The sequence below is a fragment of the Stomoxys calcitrans genome, chromosome 3 (assembly GCF_963082655.1).
Source record: "Stomoxys calcitrans chromosome 3, idStoCalc2.1, whole genome shotgun sequence".
Lineage (NCBI taxonomy): Eukaryota > Metazoa > Arthropoda > Insecta > Diptera > Muscidae > Stomoxys > Stomoxys calcitrans.
Window position 1 is genome coordinate 150,105,234 of NC_081554.1, and position 11,078 is coordinate 150,116,311.

At 35.3% G+C, this 11,078-nt stretch overlaps 1 protein-coding gene across 5 annotated transcripts in view; it reads right to left on the reverse strand.

Annotated features, from left to right (window-relative positions):
* Positions 1 to 7,766, reverse strand: part of LOC106090733 (brain tumor protein) — a 55,780-nt gene extending 48,014 nt beyond the window's left edge. For 2 of the 5 annotated variants that reach the window (XM_013257016.2, XM_013257020.2), the window contains exon 1: positions 3,231 to 3,586. The gene's annotated coding sequence lies outside the window, so the exon portion shown is untranslated. The other 3 variants (XM_059365958.1, XM_013257017.2, XM_059365959.1) reach the window with 3 other exon arrangements.
* Between the last annotated feature and the right edge of the window lie 3,312 nt (positions 7,767 to 11,078).

Consider the following 11,078-nt stretch of genomic DNA (forward strand, 5'->3'; position numbering starts at 1 on the left):
AACCATTAAGGAACAGAGGACACTTCTCTCATATAAGTGAGTGTTGTCCGATTCAGGTTTTAGTCAGTGGGAAAGGACCTGTTTATAAACGAGTATATAAAAGAGCTGGCAAACTATCGATGGCACTACCGATAGTATCGAGATAATTATTGCGTTAATATTGATTACTTTTTGTACTATCGATACTATCGTTAAAATATAACTCTTTTGTCAAAATTGCACCCCCTTTTGTCGTAAAAAAAATAATGGTTAGCTCACAACTTTTTAACTCATAAGTCAAACGCATGTTTTTTAGTAGAAATTCTTCCAATTTAAGGCAAATTTATTTTTTTGTGAGCTAATAACACTGCGGAACAGATAGTGGGTCATAGCCTTAGGTGTGAGAAATTCGAACTTTAAGTGAGTCAGAAGGGCAAAAACCAGAAGGGGTTTTATTGGGTTGCCCAAAAAGTAATTGTGGATTTTTTAAAAGTATATGCATTTTTAATATAACTTAGAATGAACTTTATTCATATATATTTTTTTACACTTTTTTCTAAAGCAAGCTTAAAGTAACAGCTGATAACTGACAGAAGAAAGAATGCAATTACAGAGACAAAAGCTGTGAAAAAATTTGTCAACGCCGACTATATGAAAAATCCGCAATTACTTTTTGGGCAACCCAATAACTTATCCTTGATCGAAGACGGGTCAACCAATACCTCAATATATAGCTTATTGGCAGTGTACAGGTATTCAGGAATGGGGCTAATCAAAGCTCGGCCCAGTCAAATTTAATAGTTTTTATGTGTTTTCTTTGAAAATATGCATATTTTAAAATTAAAGAGTGTGTCGTTACTATCGATAGTTTTGAAGAAAAATTTGGAATGGGAGGAGTATCAATAGTATGCCAGCTCTTATCTTTATGATCTACAGCGTAAAGTTCGCATGGTATAAACATTTTTTCCTAACCAGGGGCCGAATTAAAGCAAAGGTGATCGATTGTGCTTTCGTAGCGAAGGAGAATGCGTCTCGTATTTAATGGATGTTTTACCACTTTTATAGTCACTTTAATGTCAAATTTTTACGATTTTTAAATTTTAATTCAAAAATATTTGTTCAATAAAGAACTGCATAATTCACAATAGAGATTTCGATCGATTTTACTTGATGTATCAATGATGTACAGACCTTGATGTATCAAATCTTTTTCTATGATTTCCACTCTACGTTAAAAAAAATAATAGGTTAAGAATTCATCTATTGTGAATGGTACAGCAAAATCTTTTATAACAATAATGTATTTGTGCAATTTCCGCAAGCCTGACGTCATGGATAATTTTCCGTTATAAGCTGCAACGGATAGTTATCCATATCATGCGATAAAGCATTTGGCGCGAGGTGATAACATTAAAAAGAGCTTATGCATTTGATGAATTTTATAAACGAATCAAAATAAATTTAGGTATTGTTAACAAACTTAACACATTTCTTGAACCACGCCAATTTGAACTTTTGAATACAATTTGGAGAATTGTAAGTGGGGTTCTACAAATTTATTAAAGACAAAATGTTAATGGGGACCTTTCCATGTTTTGGTCTATCGATACCGTCTTCGTTATTTTGCTATGAAAACAATTATAAACATTATGGCGTAATCTATGATCCATGTTGCATACAAGCTTAGTAACCTTGTAACTGCAAATTCAACAAATGTTCTGGTAAAAACTTTAGCAAATTTTCCGTTTAACGGGAATGGTAATAAATAAAAAAATATATATATGAAAAAAATACGGTATCGACCAAAAACTCAATTTTGGATGCAATTATTAGAAATAAGCGTTTCGGCAAGTTTATTATACTCGTTCACAATAACACTTTCTTTCAATCAAATAGATAAAAATATGTGCAGCATAAAAATAAAAAATATTTTTTCTCCAGATAAAGGGAAACCAAGTGTAGTTGCATGTTCACTGTGATGTTTGTAAACAATTTGGTAAAAAAAATCTTTTGTATTAATTATTTAATAAAAATATTGCAATTAATAAGCAATTTTTCCTTGCATTTCTTTAAAAAAGAAGACTGCAATTGTTAACAACATTTCTTTGTTATAGATTCATTCTTCTTTTGACAATTACCAAAAAGTTCATGCACAACACTATCCCAAGTTTATTGACCCCCGCAATTGCTCAATCTAAGTCTTTACACTGTCCAAATGGATACGTTTACCACATAATTCATCTTAACCAATACATTTTCTCGTTCAACAATAAGAGCAGCTCATATTTCCCTTTACCATCTGTTAAAATTTGATATTCATTGCACCATATGAAATAAGCGAAGAAAATGGTTTTTGTTTTCACTGTTCGTTATTTCAGCTTAACTGTGGCGAAAAAAAAAACGCTGCATTGACATATTTCAGCAAACGGGAAATTTTTGGGATTTTATCCAAAACGGGGACAAAGCAAATAATACCATTAGGCAATTTAGGTAAATCGCTAAAAAAGAACACCTTTACTGGCAGCAGAATCCTCTTGATATTGTTTTTAGTTTATACTCTAATAAAACATAATTTTATTAAATTTTGTATGAACATTTTTTTTCTGTTCTATACATGTTTAATTTTGCATACTTTTTTAATTCTCAATAAGAAATTTCACAATTTTATCCATGCACACATACACACACGTATATTTATGCTGATCCAGCATTCTTTTGTATAATCCAACCTTCTCTTCTACAACGCCGCCATCATCATTTGACGGCGATTTTTCACTCATAAATTGTTTGAAGTCTTTTTTTTGGTTTTTTGTGTTTTGTTTTCTTGGTTCAAGTCGTTTTGAAATCACAAAATTCTTGAGAACTTTTTTCTGGTTTTTTTTTTTAATTTTAATCCATGATTAATGTGAGCAGGCACGATGTTGTTGATGTTCGCTGTTGCTTGGTTAAACAAAACAAAAAAAAAAGCAGAAGTATGGTTCACTCACAATGGCAGCAGCAGTAAGCGCGCGGCGCGTTGTTATCGCCACCAATTTTTAGAACAACTGACAGATATACAAGCGCTTTTTTTTGGTTTGCTTGTTTCATCATGTAGTTTCAAAGCGAAATTTGCACCACAGTTTTAAACACTTCTTTCTTTCCACCACATTGTGTGTTAATATTCTTTTTCAAATTTCACACTTACTCTACCTTAATTTCTATTTTAAAATTACATATTCGATTACATACATATCAAAAATATTATTATTCACCTTTTTTTGTAAAGATTATTTCTTTTTTTGCTCTTGTTTCACCACAAATATTGTTACAAATGCATATACATATGTATATACATATGAATGTGTTTTATCAACAAATTTTACTCTTTTTGTTTAAACTTTTTTGCGTTGTTTTCAATAAAAATTTTGCTTATGTTTGTTTTACTGTTAACTTTTCTGTTTTAATTTTTTCGGTGTTAAAATTTTTATTTCTTTTTAAAGTTAGTTAGGCATTTATTCTTTTTCCAAGGGGTGACGCCGATTGAACAACAAAAAATAAAGAGTAAAACTACAAATTCAACGGACAACGGGCGTACAAACGAAATATACGCGCGACGACGACGAAGAACGACAACAGAATGATATAGAAAATGGTAAAAATTTGTTGTACAGCCAGAAACCCGCACACACTCATAAGCGCGCATCTCACTCACACAAAATCAACCAGACGCTCTCCCAAGAAGAGAACCAGAGAACAGACTTACGGAGAGAAAAGCAGACTTCCTTTGCAACAACAACAATGATAACAAAAAGCCAAGCGGCAAAAACAAGCCAAAATAAAGCAGAAGTAAAAAAATAACAACAAAGAGGGAGAGAAATAAAGAAACAAGAACTATTTCCAGCAGGGATGCCAACTACTTGCTTTTCTATTACTATCTGGCGTTATAGAAATGAAAAAACGTTTAAAATGAATGGCCAGTATAATGAACGTGTTTTACAGTGAAAATAAACATTTGTACATGATTACTTTTTAAGATAATAAATATCGAAGCAAAAGCATGCTAATTTCATAAAGTGGGACATTCCCTCGTCATATATGATGAAATTTTAAAAAAGTTATTATATTATCATTAAGAGTTTTTTAGTATTTGCTTTGAATTTCACTGACAAATTTGAACACAGTAAACTTTTGTGTTTTATTAGGTAAACTAGGGAACATGGTGGTAGCTCAAAGGCAAATGAAACAGATTGCTCTCTACGTGCGTAATGAATGGTACTATGTTCGTTTTTCACAATTGAAAACACATATTTTTCGCGGTTACTTTTTGAAACACTACACAAATCTCAATGATAACATAACACTTTTATAAAAAATTGTTCATAAGTTGTTGGAAAATGTCCTACATCAGCAAGTTTTCTAGCTTCAAAATCTATTATCTAAGAAAAGTAATCATGAAATTTCGGGAAAAGCGAACATAGTACCCACTATAATGGTGAGTATTAAGTTCAGATTTCACAGTGAAACCCCATATAAAAGAAATAGTGAAAAAATCCGCAAAATTTTAGTTTTCGGGACTAAGTTATTTTTATTTTAAAATTTTGCTCTAAAGAATAACATCGGCAATTTTTTCGCTTCACAATCTACTATTTACAAAAAAAAAAATAATCGAGAAATCCATATTTTCACGATTTCCTTTTTAGATTGAAAATTTTGTTAATTTTAACAATATAAGGACCGACATACTGATCGTTAGTCCAGCACAGTTTGGACCTAGTCCTTAGAGACTGTGTAAACCAGAAGCAGGTGGATGGTTTGTGTGTCCCATGAGATTAAGATAAGGCAGAAAGTCGTACTCAGGGGCAAGGAATTTTAATCAGTCTGTTAGGCAGACCAGTCTGTTATAATACTTAGGGTTAGGTATCCGAATTAACTATGCAGAAAGGCCCAAAAGGTCTCCGAGATGGCATATGAGCGGGTCTGGATGTTAACCCTGACAGAAATCTGCCTGTTCTGGATAAAAACGAATGTGGTTCAAATTGACGCGCCATGTTTCCTCAAAAGAAAGATGTCGATACACGAATAGGTCAAATATTTAGGAATTATCTTGGAGAGGAAACTGATTTGGAAGTGTCAAATTTGAGGCTATTACTGAAAGGGAGTAAGAAGGAGATCAGTATAGCATTCTGTATAATAACGGGACACATAGGACTACGAGCAGACTTGTGCAGAATAGATGCGCCAAGTGATACCATGTGTGACAGGTGGGAAACACGATGAGACGTTGGAACATTTATTATGTCATTGCCCGACTTTTGCGGCTAGTAGACTCCAGAAATGAGTTGGGAACAAAATACCAGACTTGAAACGACTTAGGGGCGTAGAATGGTATGGACTTTCAACTTAACCTAACCAACTTTTTATTGATTAAACTTGTTCTGACGTCCACTGCCGCACAGAGGTTAGCACGTCCCTATGACACTGAGCGCCTGGGTTCAAATCCTAGCAAAATCAAAAAGTTTTCAGCGATTGTTATCCCTTGCAAATGCTGGGGAAACTTGTGAAGTACTAGATAGAAAGTAAAAAGCCTCTTACCAAAGATGTTTCTCCCATCTGCAAAACTTTCGATTTAGGCTATAAAAAGCAGATAGCTTATCATTGGTCTTAAGCATTGGAATTGGAAATTTGGTACACCAATTACGGTTTAGATAAGAATTAAAACATAATCTTCACATAAACAGACCTTAAATATGACTTCTTCTCCCCGATGGACCCAATTTTTGCCAAGAATTTAGCATGTGAAATTTATAAACGGACCCAATACCACAGTAAAAAGCACTAATTAGGTTAATAAGCAGATATAGCTCCATGTAAAGCGATCTGTGCTTAGAACTGTTTTCTTTTTTGCTAATTTGGCATCTGGAGTATACCCCCTAGAATAACCTCATCAAATACGGCTTAGATATATTCACAAGCAGAAAATCCTCTTAATTTACTGACTCCCCATTGTGAGAATTTTTTAACCCCTTGAAAACTTGATTTTTGCCCACTTGGTAGATATTTGGCTATTGAGAGCTATGATCACATACACCCACACCACACAGACGCGCCCATTAGCTGTTATAACCTCAAAATTATTCGATTTCCCTTTCGAGTTTCCTACTAATCCGTCGGGCTGATCCTCAAAAAAACAATGTAGATCTTAATTGTAAAATTTTTTGAAGATATCTATGGTGATGGGTCTCCAAACGCGCGTGGACAATATTAGACCGTGTTTAGATAAAGCTTCGCCAATGTTCCGATTTGATTTCTTGAACCTGTCAATGGTAAAATTCTAATCCGATTTGCCCGAAATTTTGCATGAAGACTTCATAGCCCCCGGTTACACCAACTTAACGATTTCACTTCTCTATTCCCTATTGGGTGCAATTATAATCCGATTTGTTTGAAATTTTACACGAAAACTTCTGTGGTGGGTTTGAACATCGTTTGAAAGAGAACTTGCGTTATGAACCGATTCAGGTCATACTTGGTGTATGCTACAGCTTCTATGTAAACAATCTGCCAGTTCATAATGAATCTCTCATATAAACCAATCTACCGATTTGCTAACTGCAACATTCACACCTTGTATGAGCCGAATCCGTTCATAACCAGATAACGCTTTCATATAAGCCGGTCTACCGATTTGACGTTTGGATTTCTTTAGCCCAAAATAGAATGAGCGCGTTGAGCTTTGTTTTTGAGCTTTGCGTTGTAGAAATGCAACTCGGTAAACAAATTCCACAAAAGCAATACGCGTTGCTTTTTTACATTGTTAGCATAGTTCCATTCTGCAAAAACAAAGCTCAACGCAATTCCAATCCGTTGAGGCTCCAACATCCTCGGCTAATAGAATACCAATCAGTCCATGCCCTGATTTAGATTACACATTAACCGATTTGAGGTTTGAAACCCTTAAATACCGTAATTCGAATGACGTCTTTTCAAAATCTAAGCCAAATACCTCCTCTATTAACACTCCATTCGGACTCGGCTAAAACTTAGTCGAACAGCACTAATTTATAAAAGAGAATAATTCCCTGTTCCTTAATGCAATGTTAATGAGAATTAGTTCAAAGGAATTGGCAAATGAAATCTATGGTGGAGGGTGTATAAGCTTCAGCCCAACCCAACAGTTTTTAATTTTTTTTATTTGCACATATTAAACATTTTAATTAAATATCGTCATTTCGCAATTCACCATTTTTAGTAAAGTTGGCAACACTGTTGCGTTAGAAAGATGGAGAGAAAACTTCTTTCCTTCCAAACCAAACAAAAAGCGGGATTGTCATTCATTACACACAGCATATATACCTACATACAGACTTACAAACGTATATAGGGAATGGATGTGTATGCATGAATGTATAAAGTATTTAAAGGCCTAAAGGAAATGAAGGGAGTTCAACGGTTTTGGTAGCAAAAATGTAATAAAACAAAAACTAAACTTTTTATTTGAGTTTGGATTGTCTGTGTAGTTATAAATGAACCTATGTATGTACATATAGATGAGTGCATGTTCACATGATACACTGGTCCGCTTAAGAACGAGCAAAGAACAAAGAAATTGTTATAAGAGGAAACCAAATGAACCATTTTTTTTACCTGCCAACCAACCATCCCCATCATCATCATCACTAACAACAGGTCATCCATCCATCCTTCCAGCGGTCTGCGTCTTCAGTCAACCTTATATGTATATACAAGAACAACAACAACATCTCCGTCATCATAATCATTGTTACCAGTGAACTGCAGAGATCATTAAGTGGAAGAAGAAGAAGACGATGTAGACAGCACCAGCAACAATCATGAAAAAAATTAAAGAACAAGAATTTAAGAAAGAGTAACGAAAAATCATCAGTCATTTTTAAGCCATGGCTAAGAAGAAAGATTCCAAGTCAAGCCTCATGAACACACGTACATATACACTTAGCCAATCTGAGAAAAAAATCCATCACCTCAAGGCTTAAACCCCTGATTTTCTGTTGGCATTGTTGGTAAGTATATATGTTTCTAAATGTATATGTATGTGGTTGTATGTATGTTTGCTGTTAAGGAAAACAAGATGCGAGAATAGTAGTTGCCCGATACCAAAGAGCATGAATGAGAATTAGAGAGCATGTCTCTGTTGATGACTCAGTTGTTTTTTTTTCCTTCGTCGCATTGTTGGATGGCTGACTGGCTTTGCTATCCCGGGTTAAAGCCAAGCCAGGGGTCCTTGTTGTGCAGATTTTCGTTGGAGCGCAAAAATATATTTCATGTATGTGTATGGTGCAGACAAAACTAGAGAACTGAACAACATGAAGGGTTTAAATAAGGCAGTAACAGCGAAACCGGGCAGGCAAACAAACAAGCAGCAGTGTGCACATGCACTGGTGTGCAAAACAAATAAAAGAAACGAATGGACGACAGGCATTATTGTGCACAACATAAAACTTCAACCGCAACAGCAACAACATGACGACAAAACACCAACACTCACTTAAATTCTCCATGGCAAACACATACACACTCCCGCCGTCGCCGCTGATGCCATTCTGTAAACAAACATACACACGTACACACACCCTGTCTTTTATGCATATGTTCTCAACAACAATTTCCTAGGTCGTTAAACTTAAGGTTGCCAGGTTGTATGGTTGTGGAGAATTTGATTGCAGGGTTGTGAAATTATGTTTTTGTTCCTTCGTATTGGAGTTGAAGTTTTTGTTGTCAATGCTTTTATTTTTGCATTTTTGCCTTTTTCCTTACGAATTATTCCTTGATTCTATATCATGAGGGGGATGGTGAAGTCGTTGCTTCATAGGTAGTATGGTTTACGGGAGGGCTGGCTGGCTGGTTTTAAATAATTTGGTTGTTGTTGTTTTCTGTTGTATTTAGTGCTTAGTTGAGTATCGAAGTTGGTGGGAGTGCATCCCATGGACATGCAGCCCTATTGTGCTAACAATAAAATAGAAAGGGATAAATTCCCATTTCATTGGGTGTGGGGCAAATGGGAAGCAAAACAGGATAACTTTACAATGTAAGATTTATGGTGTATACAAATGCAAGAATGGCATACACACGCATGTATAAATTAAAATGGCTACGTGTGGAAGGACTTTGTATGAAAAAAGCGTTGAAATTTTTATCTGGTAATTAATTTATGCATGTATGTATGTATGGCTGCATTCACGGAATTGCTCTGAAAGCACTTCACTTGCTTTTTAAGAAAATTTGTTCCAAGTGTTCCAATTGCTACTGGGAAAAAACTCGTGTGAAAATTTGCAGCTTTTCAACTGCCAAATTGTCAGAAATTTATCGTCGGGATTTGTAAGCACCGCATTGGCAAAAAAATGCTCCCAGTATCTCTTTGTCTTCCTCCCATGTCCTGATCACGCTGCAATGTGACATATTCTCCATAAGTATGCCTGTATTTTTGTTGACCGGTAATGATACCAAAAGTCTTGCTACGATCCATAAATTCCCATAGGATTTTCGTCGTCCTTCCGACCGTTTTACAGTGCTACATGCCCACGCTCTTTTCCAATATTACTTTGCTTGTTGGTAATCCTCCGGTCTCTACAGCTGTCATCTGCGGTTTTTGTTCCCCCTTATTTTGCTATATCCGGTACTCTAGGCAAATTTATACAACGTAAAGTCATTAGCCCAGCCGATAGAATTTTCCAATTTCAGAGTTGTATTCAAATCCCACTACAACGTGAAATGGTTTGTTTGGTTTTTAAGGTTTTCACATTTTGTTTCTTTTATCACATTTTATTGTTTCAATTTATAATTTACATGTTTAAATCATAAATCATTTGATATCGTGGCTGCTACACATGATAATGCAAATGTCAATTAGGAAGTGTCCAGAAATTTGGAAGCCTAGCGGAAATTTGCGCCACCGTCCCCACAGGGTTGTATGGTTGATTTCGATGTTGTTGGGCTAATGACTTAATCTTGTATACATTTGTCTAGCCCGTACCGAAACGATGCGGATTGTGCCATACTCATCGAAGCCGTTTGAGTTACACCCAGCGGAAAAAATCGACGACTACGAGGCTTGATATCATTCATTGTTGCATCCGCGAGGCTTGGACAGAATTGCTGCTTACAAACATCAGAAGTTCAATAGACACTGACATGTGTCTAAGCTTGCCAAATGGTCGGCATTATCCCGACTTTCTGGGGCTGTACCCACTCTCGACTATTCGACAAAAAATGTGGGTAAATCCCGTCATTTGCACCCAACACAAATATTGAACCAATCTGAAGTATAACTACTAGGGCGTTTTGATCAATCAATTCTATATATTCGAAGCACTTCAGTTACATCCGCTTGTCCATGGGTGTCTATCTGTTTGTCTTAAGCAGGTTACTGTTTTTACAGATTGTGCTATCGGATTGAAACTTGTTACAGGTCTATTTTTGGTCCCGTTTTATTTTATTTAGGCTAGTCCCATTTTTTATCCGTTTTCGTTGGAGCTTAGAACTATAAGTTGTAGAAGCCTTTTTCGAACAAAGCTCTTTCATCGAAAATACGACAGCGTTTCTACAAATGAAGGTATCCTCTTAAACGTTCGAAAAGTTACTTCTTCTTGATGTGGGTCACTGGGAGATATGGATATAGCTCCTATATAAAATGGACTTGATGGAATGAGTCTGTAGAAACATTCATTTTTATCCGATTTGGTTGAAATGTGGTATATAAAGTATTTTTATGCCCTAGATAAATCCAAAAATAGATATAGCGCCCATATAAACCGATCCTCTTATTTGATTAACTGAGCTCGTAGATGTCTTAATTTTCATCCGATTTGGAAGATATTCGATACGTAACGTACATATATAACCTACAATACTCTCACGAATCTCCACCCACATAGGTAGGGCCCTCCTATTAACCGATTCCCATATTTTACTTCTTGAGCCCCTAAAAGCGTCAAGTTTCATCTGATTTGGCTAAAATTTGGTACGTGAATCAAACTTATACCATCCCACAAACACACCATATAATTCCTAATAAACCGTTCTCTCTCGGCAGTATCCTATTGTATTTTTTAAAAATAAGTCACAGATAAAGTTCCAATATTTTT